The sequence below is a fragment of the Elephantulus edwardii genome, unplaced genomic scaffold (genome assembly GCF_000299155.1).
Source record: "Elephantulus edwardii isolate Elephantulus edwardi_28Jun2011 unplaced genomic scaffold, EleEdw1.0 scaffold00475, whole genome shotgun sequence".
Lineage (NCBI taxonomy): Eukaryota > Metazoa > Chordata > Mammalia > Macroscelidea > Macroscelididae > Elephantulus > Elephantulus edwardii.
The window spans coordinates 11,741-25,072 of NW_006400225.1; the positions used below are offsets into that span (position 1 = coordinate 11,741).

Here is a 13,332-nt window from a genome sequence, read left to right on the forward strand (position 1 = left end):
CAGACTGCAAAGCAGCAAGATGTTCTTCCTTTATCTTGAGTTTCAGCTCATTTTTCCTTTGCATCTCAGCGATTTCCTCTGGGGTGGCTAGTACAGGTGATGATTCTGCTACAGGTGGTGATTTACCAGAATTGCTGAGTCAACCCGAGGGCAGGTCAGTAGTGATGCAGCTCCCGCCTGGCCGCAGCTCCCGCCGGCTGAAGTGCATCTTTTTACCATAAGCATAGTAGAGTTCCTCCAGCAATCTGGTGATGAGACTATCCACGTTCAGCTCCCCGTCCGCCATCTCGTCGGCACAGTCTCTGACTGTAGCGAATCCTTTATTCTTCGGGTTCCATCTCTCACCCTTCTGTTGAAATGACTGTAAAGCCACTCCAGGGCTGCCTTGCTCTTCCTTCCTTAGGAACCAGAACGCAACACGGGACTCCGCCTCCGAGCTGAGCGCAGGTCCTGTCCCGCGTGGAGTCCTTGCATTGCCTCCGCCAATCAGCCCGGGGTCCGGTGTGGGTCGCTGCCACCAATTTTTTTTATTGTATTATTTTTACGTGTACCGTCAAATCAGATCTGACTGGTACAGGAGGAGATTGCCCCCTCCTTCTCCAGCAGAGCATCTGGTGGATTTGAACCGCGTATCTCTGGGATTGCAGTATAGCTTCTTGCCACTAGGCCACCATAGCTCCCTATTTTATTATTTTTTGTGTGTACCGTCAAATCGAATCTGACTGGTACAGGAGGAGATTGCCCCTCCTTCTCCAGGAGAGCATCTGGTGGATTCGAACCACGTATCTCTGGGATTGCAGTATAGCTTCTTGCCACTAGGCCACCAGGGCTCCCTGTGACATTTTCTTTGTTGCTGAATTTGTATTTAGTAAATTTTTAGGAATTTTTCTTTCTTGTTTTAAAAGTTTATTAATCTTTGAGAATACCCAAGAATTTATTTTATTTAAACTTTCTTCTTGTTTGAGTGACATTTTATAAAGTGCAGTGTCTTCTTTAATTTAAGGCCATCTGATCGTGCTATGATCCTGACTTTCTCTCAGTTTGAAATTTTGTGCCTAGATTACTTATTTCCCTCATTTTAGTTTGTTGTTGCTCACACATTGACACTTAGGTTGCTTTGTTCTCAGTATTGTCATTTATTCTGTTTTGTGAATTCTTTGTTTGCTGTTTTTGACTGTTGGTGGTGGTGTCTCATTTGTAGGTTGTTGTTTGGCAATATTGTTTCTCTTCCTCAGAATTTTTTTTTTTTTTAGCATTTCTGGTAAGTTTTATATGTTGTCGCTCTTGTTATTTGCCGTTGAGTTGCCTGTGACTCATAGTGACCCTATGTACAACAGCTCTAAACCCTTCTCTATCCTGTGCCAATCTTACTGTCTCTGATACACCTACCCTTGATTACCCCAGTCACTGAATCATTCCATCTCATTGAGAGTCTTCTCTGTTGCACTGTCCCTTGACCCTTCCAATTATGACATCCCACTTCAAGGACTGATCCCGCCTTGCAACATGCCCAAAGTAGGTCAGATAAAGCTTCAGAATCCTTGCCTCAAAGGGGCAACCTGGCTTCATTTTCTCTAAGATAAACTTTTTTCTTTTAGCAGTCCATGGTATAGTCAATACTCTTCTCCAGTACCACAGCTCAAAGGCATCAATTCTTCTTCTGTCATCCCTAGTCATTGTCCATCTTTCTAATGTATAGCAAGTAATTGCAAAGACCATGGCCTGTGTCAGGAGCACCTTAGTCTCCAGACTGACATCGTTGCTCAGTACTTTGGAGAGGTCTCTGACAGCGGACTTTTCCAGTGCAATTTGTCTTTTAATTGCCTGGCTGCTGGTACCAAGAGTGTTGATTGTAGAGTCAAGTAAACTGAAGCTGTTAACACTCTCAGTCTCTTCACTCTCTACATGATACTGTCTAGTGGTCAGAATCTATGTTTTCTTGTTGTAGAGCTTCAGTTCATATTGAAGGCTGCAGTCTTTGAACCTCTGCAGCAAGCACTTCAGGTCCTCCTCAGTTTCAGCAAGCAGGGTTGTATCATCTGCATAACGCAGATAGTTCATGACTCTTCCTTCAATCCTGATTCTACTTTTCTCCTCATAGAGCCCAGCCTTCTGGATAATCTTTTCTGCATATAGATTGAATATGGAGATAGGACACATCCCTTAACGTACAGCCTTTCTAATTTTGAATCATGCAGTGTTTTCTTGCTCTGTCCTGAGGACTGCATAAGCACAATTAAGTGTTCTTGGCTTCCCATTCTTCTCGGAGACAGCCACATTTTGTTGTGATCCACACAGTCAAATGCCTTTGCATAGTCAGTGAAACACAGATAAGACAACATTCCTTTGGTACTTTCTGCTTTTAGCCAAGACCCATCTGACTTTAGCTATAATATCCCTAGTACCATGGCCTCATCTAAACCCAGCCTGCACTTCAGGCAGTTTTCTGTGGTTTTTTAAATAATCTTTAGCAGAATCTTGCTTACATGTGATATCAATGATGTTGTTGTTATGTGTGTCTCATAGTGATCCTACGTACAACGGCCCTAAACCCTGCTCTATCCTGTGCCAATTGCACTGCTTCTGACACACCAATCCCTATTACCGCAGTCACTGAATCAATTCACCTCAGAGGCTCTTCCCCTCTTGCACCATCCCTCCACCCTCCCAAGCATGATGTCCCTCTCCAAGGACCTCTTCCTCCTTACAACATGTCCGAAGTATGGCATACGAAGGCCCAGAATCTTTGCCTCCAAGGAGCAGCCTGGTTTAACCCTCTCTAGGAAGAATCTGTTTTCTTAGCAGTCCATGGTACATTCAGTACTCTTCTCCAGCACCACAGCTCAAAGGCATCAATTCCCCCTTCTATCCTTCCTAGTCATTGTCCTATCAGGGATCCAGCCCCGATATGTTGGGAGAATTCCACCAAAAGGAGGCACCAGGTTGAAATGAAGACGCGGAGAGGCTAAATGCTGATGACAAAGAGCAAGTTTAATATTTTGGCAAGGGTGTACACACACACACACACACACACACACACACACACGTCTTAGGAACATGCCTGCAGGGGTAATCGCATTGTCTCTTATCTGAGGTGTTGACTGGTAGATCAAACATTCCCAGACATTCACACAAAACAAAGACACCTTCTGGGATATCCTATGATATCTATTGGAAAACAAGAAAGTATCACATTCCTAGAAATCTGAGGCCTTTGGTCACTCCTTATTCATTAGCAAACTGCTTCATGGAGTTGTTTACTGTAGAACAGATGGTCAAGCCAAGATAGGTGGTTCTGCTGTTTTTACAAGGCGTTGCTGATCCTGCTTTGCAGGTTAGCCAGGCCCTGACATTGTCCAACTCTCTGATGTGATTGCAAAGACCATACCCTGTATTAGACACACCTTAGTCTCCAGAGTGACACCATTGCTCTTCAGTACCCTGGAGAAGTCCCTAACAGGTCTTTCCCATCGCAATACATTTTTTTATTTCCTGGCTATTGGTGCCAAGAGTGTTGACTGTGGAGCCAAGTCGACTAAAGTTGCTAATAATCTCAATCTCTTCACCATCCATCCTGATGCTGCCAATTGGTTCAGTGGTGAGAATCTTTGTCTTCTTGACATTGAACGTCAATCAATACTGAAGGCTGCAGTCCTTGACACTCTGCAGCAAGCATTTCTGGTCCTTCTCAGTTTCAGCAAGCAGGGTTGTGTCATCTGCATAACGCAGATTGTTAATAGATCTTCCACCAATCCTGACTCCACACTTCTCATCATAGACCCCAGCCTCTTGGATTATTTCTGCACTCTCTTGGGTCCCCTTTCTCTGGAATAGGAACAAAATAATTTCTTACAGTAGTTGGCCAGGTGGTTGTCCTCCGTATTTTTTTTGCACAACTTGGTAAGCACATCCAGGACAGCGTCTGTTGAAATATTTTAAATGGTATGCCATCAATTCCTGGGGCCTTACTTTTTGCCAATTCTTTCAGAGCAGCTTGAACTTCTTCTTTCATTACCACAGGATGTTGCTCATGCATTGTTTCATGAAATTTTTCTGTGTTTGACAATTCCTTTTGGTACAATGACTCTGTAAACTCTTGGCATCTTCTTTTAATGCTTCTTGGATCATTTAACATGTTGCTGCACACTTTTAACACGTCACAAATCACAGCAAATGTATTTCTATGCACAGTTGTCAATTTTAAAAGTGTGTGTCAACGTGTTGACGACTGTGCATAGAAAAACATTTGCCGTCATTTGCAGCAACGTGTTACTATTCTGCCCAAAGCATTCTTAAGTATTGAAACATGAGGCTTGAAATTGTTTTTCAGTTCCTTCAGCTTAAGAAATGCTGAGTGAATTTGGTCCTTTTGATTTTCTGACTCTAACTCCTTGCACATTTCACTGTAATACTTTGTCTTTCTGCACTGCCCTTTGGACTCTTGATTTCTTTGCTTTGGCTTCTCGGCGCTGTAGTGCAATATTCAAAGTTTTTTTTCTGACATCTATCTTGGTCTTTTCTCCCTCCTCTGCCTTTGTATAATTACGTTCTGCATTCTTCCTGGATGATATTTTTCATATCTTCCCACAGCTCATCTGGTCTTCACTCATGAGTGTTGGAGGCCTCAAACTTGTTTCTGAGATGGTTTTGAAATTCAGATGGCATAGACTTAGGTCAAATTTTGGTTCCTGTAGACTTGATTTAATTTTCCTCAGCTTCAGCTTGAATTTGCATATGAGTAGTTGGTGGTCTGTTCCACAATCAGCACCTGGCTTAGTTTTCACAGCTGATATTGAGCTTTGCCAGAGATTTTTTTCCCACAGATGTAATTCAATCTGATTCCTATATCTATATATATCCCATCAGGTGAAATCCGTGTATAGTCTGGTTTTATGTTTTTTATAAAATGTGTTTGCAATGAATAAGTCATTGATTGTGCAAAATTCTATTTCCAGCTTCATTTCTCTCACCATGTTTTCCAACCACTGATCCTTCTTTATTCCCAGCTTTTGCAGTCCAGTCTCCCATTACTATGAATGCATCTTGATTGCATGTTCTAGCAGTCTCTGCAAAAGTTGATAGAAATCTTCTATTTCCTCCTCTTTGACTCTGGTTGTTAATGCATATATTTGAATGGTGATGGTATTCACTTGACTTCCTTTTATGCGTATAGATATTATCCAATTACTCAAAACATTGTATTTCAAGATGGATCTAGAAATGACTTTAACTATGAAAGCAACTCCATTTTTCTTACCTTTTCATCTCCAGTATAGTAGATTATTTGATCATCTTGCTCAAAATGTCCTATTCCAGTCTATCTCTTCACCAATACCTATTATGTCAATATTTATGCTTTCAGTTTTTTTCTTAACAATATTTAATTTTCCTATATTCATGGTTCTCACATTCTTTGTTCCAATCACTATTGTCTGCTTATAGCTGTTCATCTTCCTATGTGTTTCCATACTTGAGGGCTCAGCCTCAGTTGTCATATCTGCTAGTCTAAATGTGTTCTTTTGTTTATAGGGGTTTTCAGAGGCCTGCTATTTCAGAAATGGATGGCCAATACTTCTTTCTAGTCTGTCTTAATTTGAATGCTCAGTTTTAGAACATTATCTGACAGACAAGCATTTTACAGAAAAGAGCAGACTAAAGATATTGCCAGAGTAGAAAAAACCAATAGATTCTGTGTTGTCCCTGCCCCACCAGCATTCACTTCACCTCCCACCTACTCTATTCAACATCTTTCTCTTTTATCTAGCTCTCAATGTGATGGCCTGTATGTCAGTCTTTCAGGGCTTCTGTGATTATGAATGCCTCAAGTTGCTAGTTTTTTCTGCTCTGAGCAGTATCTTTTGAGTTTAGGAGTCTAGAACTTCTGCTCCAGGATTGACTTCTTGTGCCGTAGGTCCTCTTCTCCATTTATGCTACAGTAGTTTCCCAGGGGAAGTTGATATGTCCTTAGTAAGGGATTTCTGGTGGCCTACTGGCAATAAGGTGTGCTGCAATCCTGAAGGCAGGAGGTTCAAATTCCACCAGCTGCTCTGCAGGTGAAGAACGGGCAGTCTCCTCCCATATGATTAAATGCCCCTGAAAACCCACTGAAGAGTAAGCTATGGTTCAGTTCTATGTTTTATATAGTTTTACAAGTTTCTTTGATTAGTGTTTATTTCAGAATGTCCTAATTCCATCATTTCCTGAAATACTGATAAGATTTCCTTAAGTGATATGTTACTGAAAAGTAAACCTGTTGATGGAACTATTACTTAACTATATGCACCAACAACTAAATGCAAAGATTAATTAATAAAGAGTTTTTGCCAACTTTTTCAGTCTCAAAGTAACTGAATGTGCAACCAAGATGTAGTGATAATAGTTGATGACTAGAATGCAAAAGTTTGACACAAAGAACTGGTACTTAAAATCTCTCCAAGTTATATAGTATTTTATCAAGTCATTCTTCCTTAATGCTGTATACTATTCCATTGTGTGACTATACCACGATTTCTCAATCCATTTGTTGGTTAATGTACCTTTGAACTGTTTCCATTCTCTTGCTATTGTGTATAACACTGCTATGAACATAAGTGTACTTATCTGCATTGGTGTCTCAGTTCTAATTTCCTTCATATATATTCCTAGCAATGGAATGGCTGAGTCATGTGGGGTTTTTATGTTTACCTTTTTGAGGAAAAGCCATCTTGAGTACTATTTTATAATCCTGCCAATAGTGCATGAGAGTTCCAATCTTTCCACATCTTCTCCAACATTTATTGGTTGCTGTCCTGCTTACCACAACTCAGAAGCATCAGTTCCTCTGTCATCCTTAGTCATTGGCCAGTTCTCAGATGCTTAGCAAGGAATTAAGAAGAAGATGGCCTGGATCAAGGGAATCTTATTCTCTACTGACATCGTTGCTCCTCAGCACTCCGGAAAGTTCCTTGACAGCAGATTTTTTTTTTTTTAATTTTATTAATTTTAATGAACATTTACAGAGATTTTGGATTTCCATTCATTCTTTGTTGCACTATTTTCTCTACCCTCCCCCCCAGTTCATTCCTCTTTCCCCCCCCCTTGAAAGTCTGTTTTAATTGTCCAATTACCACAGTGCTTGTCAAAACCAGTTCTGATTTATCTCCTTTGTCAGTGTGTTCTTTGCCATTCCCTATCACTCCTCCCTGAGAGAGACTTCACCCTGATTCATAAGGAAAAGGGAAGGGCATATTCTCTTAGCTACTTCCTGCTGAAAAGGGACGCTGTAGGTTTCAGGGTGAAGATCTTCTCTCACTACTCTAAAGGGCCCCTTTGGCAATGAAGGGACAGCAGAAACCACATTTTTTATAAATCCCCATTAACGCTAGTGGCAGAAGCGGGCCATAAAAATTCTTAGCTTAGGGCAAACACGAGTGTTCCGGGTAAAGCCTGGTCTGTCCTTGAAAAGTAAAGAATTAACTAGTGTCTACGTGACACAAAAAGAGTAAAGGCGGGCAAAGTAGCCAGCCCATCAAAAGCCGACCAAATGACTGACCAAATGACTGATCCCCCCCGGCCCGCCAATCTCTCTGCCCTAACAGGGGCACTCAAGAAAGGGCTATAAAAGAAAGTGGGAGGGGGAACTTGAGGCTTTTTTCCTTCACCACCTTCCTGAGAAAGGAGAAAAGTCTCCATGTGTGGAAATAATATATTAAACGCTCTTGAAATTTCAGACGTATTTTTAGATTTCTGTGAGGGGTATTTCATGGGCAGAACAGGCAATAGGAAACATGTAGACTATTGTGGAGATTGATTTTGGAATTTAGATGCACTGTTATCAATTGTGCTTAGCCATACATGTTCATATCCTTGAAGATGTATCATGGAACTGTTGCAGCCTAGAAGACACAAATTTAACAAGTTAAAAGTACATGAGTCAAAAATTAAAACTGGCCCTAATCCACTTTAGGGCATGGTATATCCCTGGTCTGTCTCTCTACCTGTTTCTCTCTGCAGACCAAGGGATCCTGCCCTGGAGACCCCTTAATAAAGCTTCTTTAGCTTTCTTTTTTTCCTCTGGTCCCTTCCTTGAGTCCTTGGCCTTAAGTCCAGTGCAAAGACTTAACAGAAATCATTAACAACCTCTATCTTTTCTGTATCTATCATGATGCTACCAATTGTCCTGGTGGTGAAAATCTTTGTTTTCTTTTTTTATTTTCAAAAGCAACTTTATTCATGATACATATTTTTAAGAAAAGCTTCCACCTCCTGCAAATTAGCTAGAAGAAGAAAGAAAATCCACCTCCCAGATTCCTGCTCCCACTTCTTCTCATTCCCTCTAAATAAAAGGGGAAATAAGAAAAAGAACAAAAACAAAAAAAACCAACCCACCCCAAAGCTCAGAAAGAAGGCAATGTGTTTCCCCAAGGGAAAGGGAGATTTACACTGCAGCAGCTGGGAGCATAACAATTCTTCAGATACCTCAAAAAAGATACTACAGAAAGACACACAAAAAAAGAAAAGGAATCAAAATAAATCCCCAGGCACTAGAGAAAGACACACAAAAAAGAACAAGAAACACAAAAGGAAACAAAATAAATTCCCAGGCAATCTGGAGGAGTAGAAAGCCAGAAAAGATAGATGGGGTGGAATGCCATCTGGCAGGACAGGAAACAGCCAGGCGAGGAGTATGACAGGCAAGGAGAAGACTGAGGGAAGCAGTTTGGTGTCCTCACAAAGCTGTGGGTGAGTAAAACTCCTCTACCACTCATGCTCACCTTCCCAAGAGGGTGGAGTGGGACAGGGAAATACAGGAAACAGCTTTTTTTTTATTATTATAATTTTTAAAATTTATTATTAATTTCAATGAAAATTTACAGACTTTGGTTATGCATTCATTCATTGTTCCACTTTTCTCCCCTCCCTACCCTCCCCCCTAGTACACTACCCTCTTGGAAAAGTAAAAGAAAAATTCTTTCATTGTTTTACAATCCTCCCGGTCCACGCCACTATGCACTTTGCGCTGGACTCCTGTCATGACAAAAATACCTAATCACATATCCCTTTTAAACAGTTTTCTCCCTCATCTGTTTCAATGCAGTATACATTATTGGACCCATCTTTCTCAGTCTTCCCCCAACCCTGATGTCAATCCTGTTTCACAACAGTGGCACCATACAGTATTTGTCCCTTTATGACTGAGATACTTCACTCAGCATAATGTCCTCCAGAGTCACCCATTTTGAATAATATTGCATGAGTTGCTTGTTTTTCAGTGCAGCATAGTATTCCATTGTGTGAATGAATATACTACAGCTTCTCTATCCATTAGTTTGTTGATGGGCACCTAGGTTTTTTCCAACTCCTTACTATTGTGAACAGACTCCCAATAAACATGGGTGTGCAAGCAAGCAGCTTTTACAGTTGAGATGTGTCTGTGGTGAATTTCACAGGATAGCCCCGCTACACTGCACCCCAGGCCTTCCCTTACTGTTGAGGAGGGACCTGCTTTGGGTAGCAAGGGAAGGTCCTCCCTTCTAAAGTATATCTTTATATCATTTTTTAAAAACATGTGTATTTCCCCCCCCCCACATCAAGGTCACCTTCTCTTTTTCTTTCCCCCTCTTCCTTCTTTCCTCTCTCTTCTAATACACACTTTTTTTTAGTAAGGGGAGTACTATGATGTTTGTCTAGCCTGGCCTCCTGGGCCTGCTGTTGAAAACCCTAGAGAATTTAGAGCTGGAGCTGTTGTAGTTAGTGGTCTAGGCTCAGTAGGAGGCTTGTGGGAAGCCTTGATCTGTTGTGCTGATATCTATTCTGTTGGTTTATTTTGGGTTTACCTTTGTCTTTCTCTAAAAAAAGGTCTTTTCTAAGGCCAAGAAGGTTCTTATTGATTCTTTGTCTGGAAATTATATATATGCAAGCTCTTTAGGATGGCCCCAGAATTTATCACAAAAGATGGTAATGTGATCAAGTGACCCAGAGCCATGAAAGTGTATGTTCCTAGTTCTGATGTTGCACCATCGTCCACATTGCCAACATGCATAGACTTCTTTCCTCCAGCTTCTCCTGAGTAGACATATCACTGGGCCAGCATTGCCTGGAGGTGGACTCATAGCTATCTGCTTCTCAGTCTTGTTCTGCAACTCCTGGAGCTTTTCATCTTCTTCCTCCATGTCCCTAACTTGAACTTTGGTCACTTCTAGCTCCAGGTCACCATCAACCATTCCAGCCTCTTCCTCCTGCTGTCTGCCAGGGGCTCCTGAACCAGGCCCAGGGCCTGAAACTCCTGGTGTGGAGGGCTCCTCTTCACACTCAGGCTCAGGCTCCTGCAGCAGCTCCCAAGGCTCCAGTTCTTCAGATCTCAGGCCATTCTTGTATTCCCTTTCACGCCCCAGCCCCTACTGCTGCTTCTGCCACAACTCTAAAAATCTTTGTTTTCTTGATGTTGAGATATAGTCTTTATTGAAGGCTGAAGTCTTTGATTTTAAGCAGCAAACACTTGTTTGTTGAAGTGTATCAGTTGGTATTCCATCAGATCCAAAGGCTTTACTTTTTGAAATTTCTTCAGAGCAGCGTGAACTTTGTCCTTTATCAGCATTAGGTTTTGATCATATGCTGCTTCCAGTATTCTATAAACTTTTGTTGTAAGACCGCTTTCAGAGATGTCATTGCCAAATGTTTTTTTCTCTATCTGAAGGTTTTCTTTTCACCCTATTGGGAAAATGTTTTGATACACATGGGAACTTGATTTTTAGAAGGACCCATTTATCAGTTTTATCCTCTGTTGGTTGTACATTTCTGGCTGTATTTTCCATCCTATTTTATGCCATAGGGTAGGCATTCTAATTTGATCCCTTTTTCTTTCCATGATTTTTAATGGTTTTGGGTTTTACGCTAGCTCTTACTCACCTTGAGTTAACTTTTGTGTATTGTGATTGTTGTGAGTTGTGGATCCTGTTATATATTTAAAAAAGAGTGCGAGGACATGAGGGAGAGAAATAAAGAAAGGAATTGGTCCTAAGAAACAATCAGGCCTTTATTGCGCAGTCTGAGAAGTGATGCCAAGAGACCCAGCTGCATGGCATGCAGATGGGATCCAATTGGCGCCCGGGCCGTTTGGGTGGTTTCCTTTTTATAGGGGAAGACTAAGATGATATTTCTCCACATGCTAATTAAGCTAGGTTTTAGCACCTTTTTTCCAAGCTCAGACCTTTATCAGGATCCATTGTCTGGTCTGGTCTTTGATATGACCAGCTTAGATGTTATCAATTTTCTCATGAAGTGATCAAGCTTGGGGGTGGTGGGACAACTGCCATATTCTTTCTTCAGATCCTGTTTCGGTTTTTTGCAGGGAGATGTCCAGTTTAGAGTTTGTAGTTTTCGCATACGATAGGTTTTGATTCCTTGACAAATTATCAATTGACTATGTATGGATAGGTTGATTTCTGGGTTCATTATTCTGTCCTGTTGATCTATGTATCTGTCATTGTACCTGAACCTTGCTATTTTGGTTACTACAGTTGTGTTGTGTGTTTTGAGATCAGGGAATGCTATGCCTTCCACTTTTTTTTTTTAATTCCCCAGAAGAGCTCATGTGAGAGGACTGGGTAGACTCCATTTTGTGCCTCACCTCCATGTAAAGCCTCACCTGGGCCTAACCTTTTAAAAAATTCATTAATTCCAGAAACAGAAGCAGGCCATAAAAATTCCTACCTAACCTACCTTAAAGTTTAAGGTAAATGGCACAAGAATGTGGGTACATGTGGCAGGAAGGATGTAAACGTGACACAGGAAGAATGTATAGGTAAGACAGGAAGAGATGAGGGTAGACGGGGTGGCCACCTAGACAAACCAACCACAGACTAGCCCATGTAACTGATCCCCTTGCCCACCAATCATGTTCCCAGTTACCTCACCCTGAGCAAACAGCTCCATTGTATTGAACTTATAAAAGAAGTTTACCTGCCCTCGCCCGGGGTCTCCATTTTCTGTCAAATGGTGGACCCCCTCATGCTGTAATTTGTTCTTCACAATAAAGCACTCTTGCTGTTTACATACATGAATTGGTGGTCTTTCGGGCAGTGATCTATGAATTTAGCACATGCAGGATCTCTTTTCTTTCCAAATAAACCTTCCAGTTGCCTTGCCTGTCTCTTTGAAGAATGAGTTTGATATCTATATTGAAATTGCATTGAACATGTAGATTGCTTTTGGTAGGATTGTCATTTGCACCATGTTGAATCTTTTATCCATGTCCAGGGAATATTTCTCCATTCTTCTAGTAGAGTTTTGTAGTTTTATTTACTTTTCCCCCCAAGTATCTATTCCTGCCGTTGACTATAAATGGTATTGCTTTCTTATCTTTCTTTTCCATGTTGTTTCAGAGACATACTACCACTGTCTATATGTTGATTTTGTATCCTGCCCCTCTACTAACTCTGCCTATTAGTTCTAATAGTTTTTTGCTTGAGTCTTTGAGTTTTCTGTATACACTATCATATCAGCTATATATAGTGACACTGTTAACCACCTTCTGGCCAATTTAGATGCCTCCATTTCCTTCTCTTGTTATATTGCCCAGCAAGTACTTCATATTCAATATTAATGAGAATCCTTACCTGGTCCCTGCTTACAATGGGAATGCCTTTTTAGTCTTTCTCCATTGAGAATGATGTTGGTTCTTGATTTTGCATATGTGCTTTTCACTGTACTGAGAAACTTCCCTTCTATTCCTGTTTTGTTGACTTTTTATCAGGAAGTGGTATTAGAGACCTTTGTTTTATAAAAGGCCTTTCTGCGTTAATTGTTAGGATCATGTGGTTCGTATTCTTTGCTTTGTTAATGTGTTGAATCACCCTGCTTGTATTTCTTACATTAAACCATCCTTCCATACCTATTATGAATCCCACTTGGTCGTTATGAATTGTTTTTTTATAGACTGTTAGGTTCCTTTGGCCAGAATTTTGTTAAGGATTTTTATGTCTATGTTCATGAGAGATAGTGTTCTGTAGCTTTCTTTTTTGTTAATATCTTTGCCTGGCTTCTGTATTAGAGTTATGCTTCCTTTATAAAAGAACCCTGAGAGTGTTTCTTCTCTTTCTATCTTTTTAAGTAATTTAAGTAGAATTAGTGTTGGAACATGGAATGTGAGAGCCATGAATGTAGGAAAATTAGAAATTGTTAAGAAAGAAATGGAACGCGTAAACATTTACATATTAGGCATTGGAGACATGAGATGAACTGGCATGGGGCATTTTGAGTCAGATGACCATATGATATATTAGTCTGGAGATGAAAAGACAAGGAAAAATGGGGTTGCCTTCATAGTAAAAAAAGTAATTTCTAGATCCATCT

The 13,332-nt window shown here is 40.8% G+C and overlaps 1 protein-coding gene and 1 pseudogene across 1 annotated transcript in view; one reads left to right on the forward strand and one right to left on the reverse strand.

The window, feature by feature from the left end:
- UGGT1 (UDP-glucose glycoprotein glucosyltransferase 1) overlaps nt 1-13,332 on the forward strand; it is a gene marked incomplete at its 5' end in the record, with an annotated part of 80,808 nt that overhangs the window by 8,405 nt on the left and 59,071 nt on the right. The window lies entirely within an intron of this gene.
- Nucleotides 9,638-11,963, reverse strand: LOC102856053 (annotated as a pseudogene).